We start from the raw sequence: 11,742 nt of genomic DNA on the forward strand, positions 1-11,742 counted from the left end.
TCACAACGTATCCCCCTTAAGCATTTGTCAATTAACTTAAAAACTGGTTATTTCATATAGCGGCACAACATATAAACTTAACCATTCCCTCGATTAAGTTCTGCAATATCGATGCTTGATATTTTGTATGACATTATGTTGGCTTTGATTGCTTTAATATTTCGGTATAATGTTAACGCCAAATGGCAGTACGATGGAGCCAGCTCACAACTTCCGTGGCCAGATGGCTCAACTTCACGTGCTGACCATGTGACTGGTGGTGAGTTGACCTGCTCTGGGGTTTGGCGCCAGGCCTCCCGACTAATCCAACGATGGAGATTGCTCTCCCTCATCGGACGGCCCAGCTCATTTTAGGGTTTGATATTGCATATATATGTTCAGCGGATTCATCGTTGGGTTCATTTGCTCTCTCAGCAACAGCTGAGCTCTTCGACAAAACACTCTGCAATCTCCCTGGCTCATCTCCTCCTACCAGGCTCAGGTTCGATCCACGTTCCCTTACAGGTTACATTAACGGTTAGCTTTTCAGGTTGTTGATATTCATGTGATCTTCTTATACCTGACTGTGTTCATGGTTTGCTTTACAGATTGGGTACCGGCCCGACGTTGACCCCAGCTTGCTTCCTCAGTGTGCCGGAGGGTTTGACTGCAATGGCACTTTAAGGTATGCCTATTTCGCTTACGGAATCTTTGGTAGTGAATTATTGCAATGTTGAGGGTTGATTACAGCTGAGACAGGGCTCGTGTTCTGCCTAATGTCTCAGGTCCGAAACAGGGTTCCAAACCCTTATGCGATTAATTTGGCGGCCTCATTATGGCGGTCTGTCCGGTTTGAGACCCTAGGGTTATGGCTTCACGCCTTACTTACACTTTTATATATGTAATAGCTAAGGTCTCAAACTCGTTTGTCATTGCCTGTTTGTGTGGAAGCTCTTTCGAGCTATTGGCAGATTTGTGAGGATATGTTTAAATTTATATACATTTGTAATATTTATCATCTGCGGCTTACCGCTGTTGACCCGGTTCGGGTTTCTTCATGGCTATTGTAATTCTCTTTTTCCACAGTTTCCTTAACGAACGTTGTTTCATGAATATATAGCTATCAATATCTGTAACACTCAATCGATTCTTCGTTATTGGTGCATATAAATGTTTGATATTCGATGTGTCTCACTATTGCTCCTTTCTAATACTCGATAGTGTATACAGTTATGATATTTCCATTGCAATAGGGTTACTCTGTTTTAGTTCCGGAAGGGTTCACTGATATTTATTGTCTACAGTTCGGTTCACATTCTTTATATGCATATTTATATCAACAAGGGTTAATTCTGCATTCGTGTTATGAATGTAGGGTTTACCCCTTCCGCGCACAATCTTTGTCGTAATTCCAAATAGCAGGTTAAATGGCTTTTATTCGACTGTATGCTTATTTGATATTTTTAGTTCAATGCTATACTTAGTTCCTGTACAGTACACTCAGATACTGTAGTTTGTTACCCGTGAATGGAACCGTTTCCAAGCCTGATGTTAGGGTTTAACGGCATCATTGTATATAAACTTATACGACGCTTCTCTTTACAACACTGTTTCCTTTTAATATTTCGCTATACAACTGTTGGTTGGAATGATAGTTTCTGGGTTGTTGGTTTTATATGATATCTCTTGTGCACATGGCACTAGTTAATACTGTAACGTTCTTGTATAAACATTTCATTTATATTACCTTGTTTTGGCTCACACAGCATTAAACTAAGGAACAGTTATACGCAGATAAATTTGTAACTATAGCTTTGACTTATGTATTATTATCATTTACATGCAAGCTCAGATTCTGTGTCAGGATACTGTTTAAAACTAGCTCGGCTTTTTCCGGCTTCTCAGATCTTTACATTCTAGATCTGTGCATTACTAAGGTTTCCTGTTAGTTTAATACCCTGATTTTTCCTACTGTTATTTGGTACTGTTTCCTCATGCTTTTTCCACAGTTCTCAGTTGACTTCATGCTGTGCACATTGTAACTGGGCGAGCTTAAGTGATTACATTTTACAGATGTGACCACAGTCACACCTTCCATCACATCTTCTTAGAGAGAAACTGTAGTTTTATCCTAGCTACCTTATCATAATGACTTAAAGGAATTAATACAATTTCTATATTTACTTGTACTCTTTAATACCTGTTCATTTTCTTTAACCAAACTAGAGGAAGCGTACCTGAGTGTTCCCGCTACCGAAGTCCTTACTTTCAGAAGTCACCTGCAATGTTTTTTTTGCTCTTAACCTCCCAACCTTGAGATCCACTGCACTGGATTCTCCCCCCGAGCCGTCTTGCAGGCCTGCAGCCCTCAACAAGACTCATGCACCACTGTGCTGGGTTATCTGATCACAACCAGACTTAACCCACTTTTTCCACTTTGCTCTCTCTCTCTCTGGAATCTTTCCTCTGCCTGTTCATCAACAGCCCAGAGGTTTTCCTCCCAGGACTTTTCCTTGGGTGAGAGGCAGTTGTTTTTCAGTTTCATAACTGATTTATTTTCTTTTAATAGAAAATCCTCCTTTTGGAGGCTGCCAGCATTTCATCAAGACACATGCGCAAAATAGTCTATTATATTCACTTTCAAAATTAACAATGTCTTTTAATAATAACAAGTTACCACTCATATTGTTTTCACCACAGTAATTATCTAGAATTACAAATTACCGGGGTCATTACATCTTCCCCCCCTGGGATTGGACATCGTCCCGATGTCCATTCTTGTTAAATAATTTCAGGTAGGCCTTTCTGAAAGGTTCCTCGTCTTCCCACGTAGCCTCCTCAGGACCATAGTGCTGCCACAACACCTTAATTTGGGTAATAACCCGTTTCCGCAGCCGTACTTCTCTCCGGTCGAGAATGCTCTGTGGTTCGACCAGGACCTCGCCTTCCGGTTCGACCTGCAGACAACCAGTACATAATCAATTTCCTATTGAATATAGCTGCATAATCGAAACAACCAGATCAATTCTTACCCGCACATCTTGCCATTGAATAACATGTTTAGGGTCATACACATATTTCTTTAGGACAGAAACATGGAACACATTGTGAATCTTAATGTGACTGGGCAAAGCAAGTTGGTAGGCCACAGGCCCCACTCTAGCTAAAATCTGAAATGGTCCAAAGTATCGAGGAGCCAGCTTGGCGCACCCACTCCACTGCAGTGTGCTCCTTCTGGTTTGAATCCTTACAAACACATGGTCACCAACATTGTACTCTGTGAATCTTCTTTTCCTGTCTGCGAAACTTTTCTGTCTGTCTTGTGCAGCCTTTAAATTTGCTCGCACTCTCTTCACCATATCTTCCATGTCTTTTAACATTTCCGGACCCAAACTCAGCTTATCCTCCAGTCCACCCCAACTTGAGGGTGTGCGGCACTTTCGCCCATACAGGACCTCAAAGGGACTTAGCTGGGTTGAGGTATGATACCCATTATTGTAGGCAAATTCGACCAGATGCAAATACTCTTCCCATTGACTAGGTTTTAGCATCACATTTGCCCTCAACATGTCTTCCAATACCTGATTGACTCGCTCAGTTTGACCATCGGTCTGTGGGTGATAAGCCGTGCTAAAATTTAACCGAGTGCCCAACTCGGCAAACAATGTTCTCCAAAAGGTGGAAGTGAATTTCACATCACGGTCTGGTATGATCACCTTTGGCATTCCATGCAAACGGAACACATTTTGCATAAAGAGATGCGCGATTTGTACCGCCTTGTAAGTGGACTGCACAGGTATGAAGTGCGTTGCTTTACTCAATTTATCAACCACGACCATAATAGAATCATTGCCCTTCTTTGTTCGTGGTAACCCGGTTACAAAATCCATGGAAATGGTTTCCCATTTCCATTCCGGAATCGGTAAAGGCTGCAACAGTCCCGCTGGGTGTTGATGTTCAGCCTTAATTTGCTGGCATTCCAAACACCTTGCCAGGTATTCCACTACCTGCTTCTTCATTCCTGGCCAGTAATACTCTTTCTTGAGTGCCGTGACCATATTTTGATACCCTGGGTGGCCAGTGTAGTGGCTGATGTGGAACTCATCTAGAACCAGCTTCTTAAGGTCATTTGAGTCAGGTACATACATTTTCTTATTAAAATACAGCAATCCAGCATTATCTAATGTGTACCCTTGCTGTAACTTTCCATTATCAGATTGCTGTACCTGCTGTTTTAATTGCTGATATTCAGAGTCGTTACTGGCTGCTGTTTTTATTTGTTCAACCAGCGAACTCTGCCACCTACTGGCTGAAAGTTCACATAAGCAATGAACCTTTCGACTTAAGGCATCTGCCACCCGATTTTCTTTGCCCTTTAAATGCTTTATTTCAAAGTCAAACCCACTTAGAAAATCTGCCCAACGGCCTTGCCTCGCATTCAAGGTAGGTTGGCTGAAATAATGCGTCAAACTGTGATGATCTGTTAACAACAGAAATTTCTTCCCAAGAAGGTAATGTCGCCACATCTTTAGTGCGTGAATCACAGCAGTTAACTCTAAATCATAAGCAGAGTATCTCTGCTCATGCTCTTTTAGTTTCCTTGATTCATATGCTATTACTTTTCCTTCCTGCATTAGTACTCCTCCCACGCCCTCCTTGCTTGCATCGGTGCACACCACGTAATCCTTATTAGGATCAGCGATCCTCAGGATGGGTGCAGTGGTGAGGAGGTGCTTCAAGCGGTCAAAACTCTGTTGACACTCTGCGGTCCATCTAAATATCTTTCCTTTCTTTTGCAATGAGGTGATAGGATAGGCTATCCTAGAAAAGCCTTCCACAAACCTCCGGTAATAGCCAGCTAACCCCATAAAGGATCTGATATCAGCAACGTCTTTGGGTATAGGCCATTCCATGATAGATTTTATCTTCTCGGGGTCAACTGCAATTCCCTCTTTAGTAATCACGTGGCCCAAATACTGAATTTCCTCTTTGAAGAAATCGCATTTGCTAAACTTAGCATATAGCTGATGCTCCCTAAGAGTTTGTAACACCAATCTAAGGTGCTCCTCATGTTCCTGTTGGGAACGAGAATATATCAATATGTCGTCAATGAATATCAGTACAAACTTGTCCAAAAACCTGTGAAACACGCTATTCATCATGCACATAAAAGTAGCAGGTGCATTGGTCAAACCAAAAGGTAGCACTACAAATTCGTAGTGCCCATAGCGTGTCCGGAAAGCAGTTTTGGCAATGTCCTCATCCTTAATCCTGATCTGATGATAACCAGATCGCAGATCAATTTTGGAAAACACTTTTGCCCCTTTCACTTGATCAAAAAGTTCATCTATTCTGGGTAAAGGGTACTTGTTTTTGACCGTGAGCTTATTCAGCTGCCGGTAATCTATGCACATGTGAAGGGTCCCATCCTTCTTCTTCACGAACAATACTGGAGCTCCCCAGGGTGACACGCTGGGTCGAATGTACTGTTTCTCTAACAGCTCTTGGAGCTGCATTTTCAACTCCGTTAACTCTGGTATGCTCATCCGGTACGGTGCCCGCGATACTGGTGCTGCCCCCGGTATTAACTCTATAGTGAAGTCTATGTCCCTTCTTGGAGGCAAACCCAGTACCTCTTCAGGAAATACATCTGTAAATTCCTGTACCACTGGAATATCGTCTAATGCAGACATCTTATCTTTCTGGTTCGCATAGCCAACTTGTATGGCATAGATCTGACATTTCTTTCTAATACATTTAGCTAACTGAGTTGCAGTGATAGGTCGAATCTGAACAGGATGTTTAATTCCCTGCAATTCCTGCTGCTGCCCCAAATCATCTTTGTAGTATATGGTCTTGGTTTTGCAATTCACCAACGACCAGTGCTTTTCCAGCCAATCCATACCAATAAGAATGTCATAGGAGCCTAACGGAAGTACATTCAGGTCTGCCGTTATGGGCTGTCCAGCGATACTGAAAGAACAGTTATTAACTTTAGCTAAAACCCGCCTTTTGGCTCCCGTAGCTAACTGGACCAACCATGGGTTTTTAAACTTTTCTGGTGGTAGCTTACAGTGTTCCACTACTTTTGGACTAACATAACTTAAAGTAGCTCCTGGATCAATAAGTACAGCTACAGAAAGGTTTGAAATCTTACCTTCGAATTCCACCATGGAAGGTTGGTATTCCGCCTGCCAGTCCTCTAATGCTGCATTGATCCTTGGTACGCTGCGTGCCACATCCCCAACAGTTGAGGCTTCATGGACTTGAGATATTTGATCAGTTCTTTTTCGCTGTGGACAATTTCTAGCATAGTGTGGTCCTTCACACACCCAGCACTGAACTGGAGGTCTGGTTCCCTCAACTTCCGATCTAGCAGGTGGTTCGCTGATCCTGCTCTCGCTTGGCTTAGCCTGGAAGGTACTCTTGTTTGTGCTTCTGTTAAACTGCCCCTTTCCAGCTCCTTTACCACCATTTCCACGGCTGCCTTTGTTGTTTCCAGCACTTCTGCTACCTTTTCTTTCATTCCATTTCTTGTTTGGAATTTCTCCCTTTTGTTTGTTCTGCTGGTAACAAATTCTAGCCTTCCGAATTGCCTCATCCATAGTTCGGGGATTGTCAAACTCAATCCGTTCCCTTATATAAGCTGGTAGGCTACTCACGAACCTCTGCACCTTGGCCTTCTCCTCTTTTATTTATGGCACATAACGAAGCAGAGAAGTGAAGCGATTTATGAATTCGTCCGTGGACTGCTATCCTAGCCGTAAGTCATGGAATTCTCGCGCCTTCTCATCATAAAAGCGCTCAGTTAAGTACCTCTCCTTAAAATATTTCTGAAATTTTTCCCAGGTTATGCTTTGCTCACTTACTCCCTTCACAATTTTAATCTCTTCCCACCACAAGGTGGCTTTGCCTTGCAACTGAAAAATAGCCAGCCGCGGCTTCAGATTTTGATCATATTCATAAAGTTGGAAATATTTATTAATATTAATCAACCAGGCTTCTGCTGCTTCTTCCTGCTCTTCATCGAAAAGTGGAGGTTTGATTTTTCGAAATTCTCCCTGTAATTCCATTTTCTGACGCTTGGAGGTTTGCTGCTCTTGCACATTATCAGAATGGTCTTCCTGTTCTTCTGTAAGCTCAGGTGCGTAATTCCGTTCCTTAGTGCCCCTTTGCTGTTCTGCACTAGGGCTGGCTAAGGGTGGATTTTGTTTATCTGACAAGCTTTTCAGTATTCTTTCTTATTCCATTGTCAATCGCGCGTTGTCCTCTCGTAGACGCGCCATCTCACCTTTCAGCTCCTGAACAGTTTGCAGTATCGCCAGATTGGTACTGCGTGTCTCAGCACCAAGCTGTACCCACATCCCTGCATTTTCTTGAGGGATGCCGCCAACTCCCGGCATTTCCTCCATCTTACTATTAACTGTTAGCAGGTAGCTGTCTCTGTATGGTTCTCCTGATGGTACACAAGAAAGGCAATTAGTTGCATTGTTACTATATATACATTTAAGATGATCTTTGTTGTTCCAGAGGCCACAGTTTTGAAACCTCTGCTCTGATACCACATTGTCACGATCTCATTATGATTTCAAGAAAAAAACAGTAAATATTTTTTTTTATATATATATATGGTATGGTAATTTATCCATTACTCACACCCTAAACTACTATACTCCTAACCTTACGTGTAATCCGCCACCACTCTCACAACGTATCCCCCTTAAGCATTTGTCAATTAACTTAAAAACTGGTTATTTCATATAGCGGCACAACATATAAACTTAACCATTCCCTCGATTAAGTTCCGCAATACCGATGCTTGATATTTTGTATGACATTATGTTGGCTTTGATTGCTTTAATATTTCGGTATAATGTTAACGCCAAATGGCAGTACGATGGAGCCAGCTCACAACTTCCGTGGCCAGATGGCTCAACTTCACGTGCTGACCATGTGACTGGTGGTGAGTTGACCTGCTCTGGGGTTTGGCGCCAGGCCTCCCGCCTAATCCAACGATGGAGATTGCTCTCCCTCATCGGACGGCGCAGCTCATTTTAGGGTTTGATATTGCATATATATATTCAGCGGATTCATCGTTGGGTTCATTTGCTCTCTCAGCAACAGCTGAGCTCTTCGACAAAACACTCTGCAATCTCCCTGGCTCATCTCCTCCTACCAGGCTCAGGTTCGATCCACGTTCCCTTACAGGTTACATTAACGGTTAGCTTTTCAGGTTGTTGATATTCATGTGATCTTCTTATACCTGACTGTGTTCATGGTTTGCTTTACAGATTGGGTACCGGCCCGACGTTGACCCCAGCTTGCTTCCTCAGTGTGCCGGAGGGTTTGACTGCAATGGCACTTTAAGGTATGCCTATTTCGCTTACGGAATCTTTGGTAGTGAATTATTGCAATGTTGAGGGTTGATTACAGCTGAGACAGGGCTCGTGTTCTACCTAATGTCTCAGGTCCGAAACAGGGTTCCAAACCCTTATGCGATTAATTTGACGGCCTCATTATGGCGGTCTGTCCGGTTTGAGACCCTAGGGTTCTGGCTTCACGCCTTACTTATACTTTTATATATGTAATAGCTAAGGTCTCAAACTCGTTTGTCATTGCCTGTTTGTGTGGAAGCTCTTTCGAGCTATTGACAGATTTGTGAGGATATGTTTAAATTTATATACATTTGTAATATTTATCATCTGCGGCTTACCGCTGTTGACCCGGTTCGGGTTTCTTCATGGCTATTGTAATTCTCTTTTTCCACAGTTTCCTTAACGAACGCTGTTTCATGAATATATAGCTATCAATATCTGTAACAATCAATCGATTCTTCGTTATTGGTGCATATAAATGTTTGATATTCGATGTGTCTCACTATTGCTCCTTTCTAATACTCGATAGTGTATACAGTTATGATATTTCCACTGCAATAGGGTTACTCTGTTTTAGTTCCGGAAGGGTTCACTGATATTTATTGTCTACAGTTCGGTTCACATTCTTTATATGCATATTTATAGCAACAAGGGTTAATTCTGCATTCGTGTTATGAATGTAGGGTTTACCCCTTCCGCGCACAATCTTTGCCGTAATTCCAAATAGCAGGTTAAATGGCTTTTATTCGACTGTATGCTTATTTGATATTTTTAGTTCGATGCTATACTTAGTTCCTGTACAGTACACTCAGATACTGTAGTTTGTTACTCGTGAATGGAACCGTTTCCAAGCCTGATGTTAGGGTTTAACGGCATCATTGTATATAAACTTATACGACGCTTCTCTTTACAGCACTGTTTCCTTTTAATATTTCGCTATACAGCTGTTGGTTGGAATGATAGTTTCTGGGTTGTTGGTTTTATATGATATCTCTTATGCACACGGCACTAGTTAATACTGTAACGTTCTTGTATAAACATTTCATTTATATTACCTTGTTTTGGCTCACACAGCATTAAACTAAGGAACAGTTATACGCAGATAAATTTGTAACTATAGCTTTGACTTATGTATTATTATCATTTACATGCAAGCTCAGATTCTGTGTCAGGATACTGTTTAAAACTAGCTCGGCTTTTTCCGGCTTCTCAGATCTTTACATTCTAGATCTGTGCATTACTAAGGTTTCCTGTTAGTTTAATACCCTGATTTTTCCTACTGTTATTTGGTACCGTTTCCTCATGCTTTTTCCACAGTTCTCAGTTGACTTCATGCTGTGCACATTGTAACTGGGCGAGCTTAAGTGATTACATTTTACAGATGTGACCACAGTCACACCTTCCATCACAGCTTCTTAGAGAGAAACTGTAGTTTTATCCTAGCTACCTTATCATAATGACTTAAAGGAATTAATACAATTTCTGTATTTACTTGTACTCTTTAATACCTGTTCATTTTCTTTAACCAAACTAGAGGAAGCGTACCTGAGTGTTCCCGCTACCGAAGTCCTTACTTTCAGAAGTCACCTGCAATGTTTTTTTTGCTCTTAACCTCCCAACCTTGAGATCCACTGCACTGGATTCTCCCCCCAAGCCGTCTTGCAGGCCTGCAGCCCTCAACAAGACTCATGCACCACTGTGCTGGGTTATCTGATCACAACCAGACTTAACCCACTTTTTCCACTCTGCTCTCTCTCTCTGGAATCTTTCCTCTGCCTGTTCATCAACAACCCAGAGGTTTTCCTCCCAGGACTTTTCCTTGGGTGAGAGGCAGTTGTTTTTCAGTTTCATAACTGATTTATTTTCTTTTAATAGAAAATCCTCCTTTTGGAACTGCCAGCATTTCATCAATACACATGTGCAAAATAGTCTATTATATTCACTTTCAAAATTAACAATGTCTTTTAATAATAACAAGTTACCACTCATATTGTTTTCACCACAGTGATTATCTAGAATTACAAATTACCGGGGTCATTACAAGATTTGTGATGGTGTAAATAATCTAAATACATTAAATATGGTCACTGTTAAAATGAAAGACCGGCAAAGCCCTCACGTCACCGACATCAACATCCAATGAACGAGTGCCACCCTATATATATCTAGCGCCCTTCTTTTAATCTACTGATCATTACCAGCTGATAATTCTTATCTCCGGTCAAGCATCTACAGTGAAGATAAGAACTTTCGACCTCTGTAATCCTCCTCCTTGCAGGGGACGTGACAACAAATATTAACGCCAATGCAAACAATAATAAATGGAATCACTCGCAAGATAATATTATAATATTCGTTGGAGAATAGAGTTTAACAAATCTCCCATAGAGTTCAACAAATTCCATAGAGTTAAAAATAAATAAAAATTAGTAATTTTAAAATAAATTAAAAGAAAGATAAAATCCAATTTCAATGAACTTTTAACTATTATAATTTTTCAAAATTTGTATTCTCTTCCTACAATACCTTTTCACATTCATTATATTTTTTAAAATAAACATTTACAAGTTACAAATTTCAATGTCAAAATTGTTAAGTAACAAATGCTCATACATTTACAAATTTCAAAGTCAAAATTTTTAAGTAACAAATGCTCATTAGCATGCTGAAGCAGCTCAACAGTTTAACCTTGGACATAGTTGAATTTTAATAGGAAAGTTCTATTCTTGATGGTAATATTTATTGTGGGTTTTTTTATGTAAGGGTAATTTTTTTGGATGGTTATTGTTAAAAATTTTAATATTGTTTGTTTGTTTTTTTTTAAATCAAAAAATTGAGATTGAGAATATTTGAATGATTTTTTTTTACAGCGGAAATTGATTCAGTACTATAAAAAAACATCTGCCGTACCTAAATCCTAAACTTGATAGAACAATAACCGAGTCTTCTAAAACTTTTGCCAGAAAATTTTCATTATTTTCCAATAGAAAATGTGGCCTCTTAAAACTAACCGATAAAAGTAGTAACACAAATTTCTAAAACTTTCACCCTAAAATTTTCTTTATTTTCCAGCTAAAAATATGGCCTCTTCAAACTACCCAATATTTATACAAATTTAAAATATTTTAAAATTATAATATAAAATTAACTATTTAAATTATCTTAGTATATTAAATCTCTAAATATTCCAAAAGCTACCATCAAATCACACTAAATTATTAATACCAATAACATTTGTATGTTAAAGCATTCAATCCTTTACATTGGTAAGTATTTGTAAGGCGTCATTTAATGTGTGCATTTGAGATGTATAGATATAGTTGGAGGATAGAGAATGGAATATATATGGTTAAATGTGTTGTCTTCCATATCTTTCTGATTTGAATAT

General features: G+C 40.2%; 1 long non-coding RNA gene across 1 annotated transcript; it reads left to right on the top strand.

The window, feature by feature from the left end:
- Positions 1 to 413: 413 nt before the first annotated feature.
- Positions 414 to 852, top strand: LOC149224214 (uncharacterized). The gene is made up of 3 exons (XR_016249051.1): positions 414 to 481; positions 588 to 664; positions 765 to 852. It is a non-coding gene; the product is annotated as an uncharacterized LOC149224214 (long non-coding RNA).
- Positions 853 to 11,742: the final 10,890 nt, after the last annotated feature.

This window comes from Pinus tabuliformis, chromosome Q (assembly GCF_031772625.1).
Source record: "Pinus tabuliformis cultivar Carrire ecotype Pingquan chromosome Q, CPIR1, whole genome shotgun sequence".
In the NCBI taxonomy this organism is placed as follows: Eukaryota; Viridiplantae; Streptophyta; class Pinopsida; order Pinales; family Pinaceae; genus Pinus; species Pinus tabuliformis.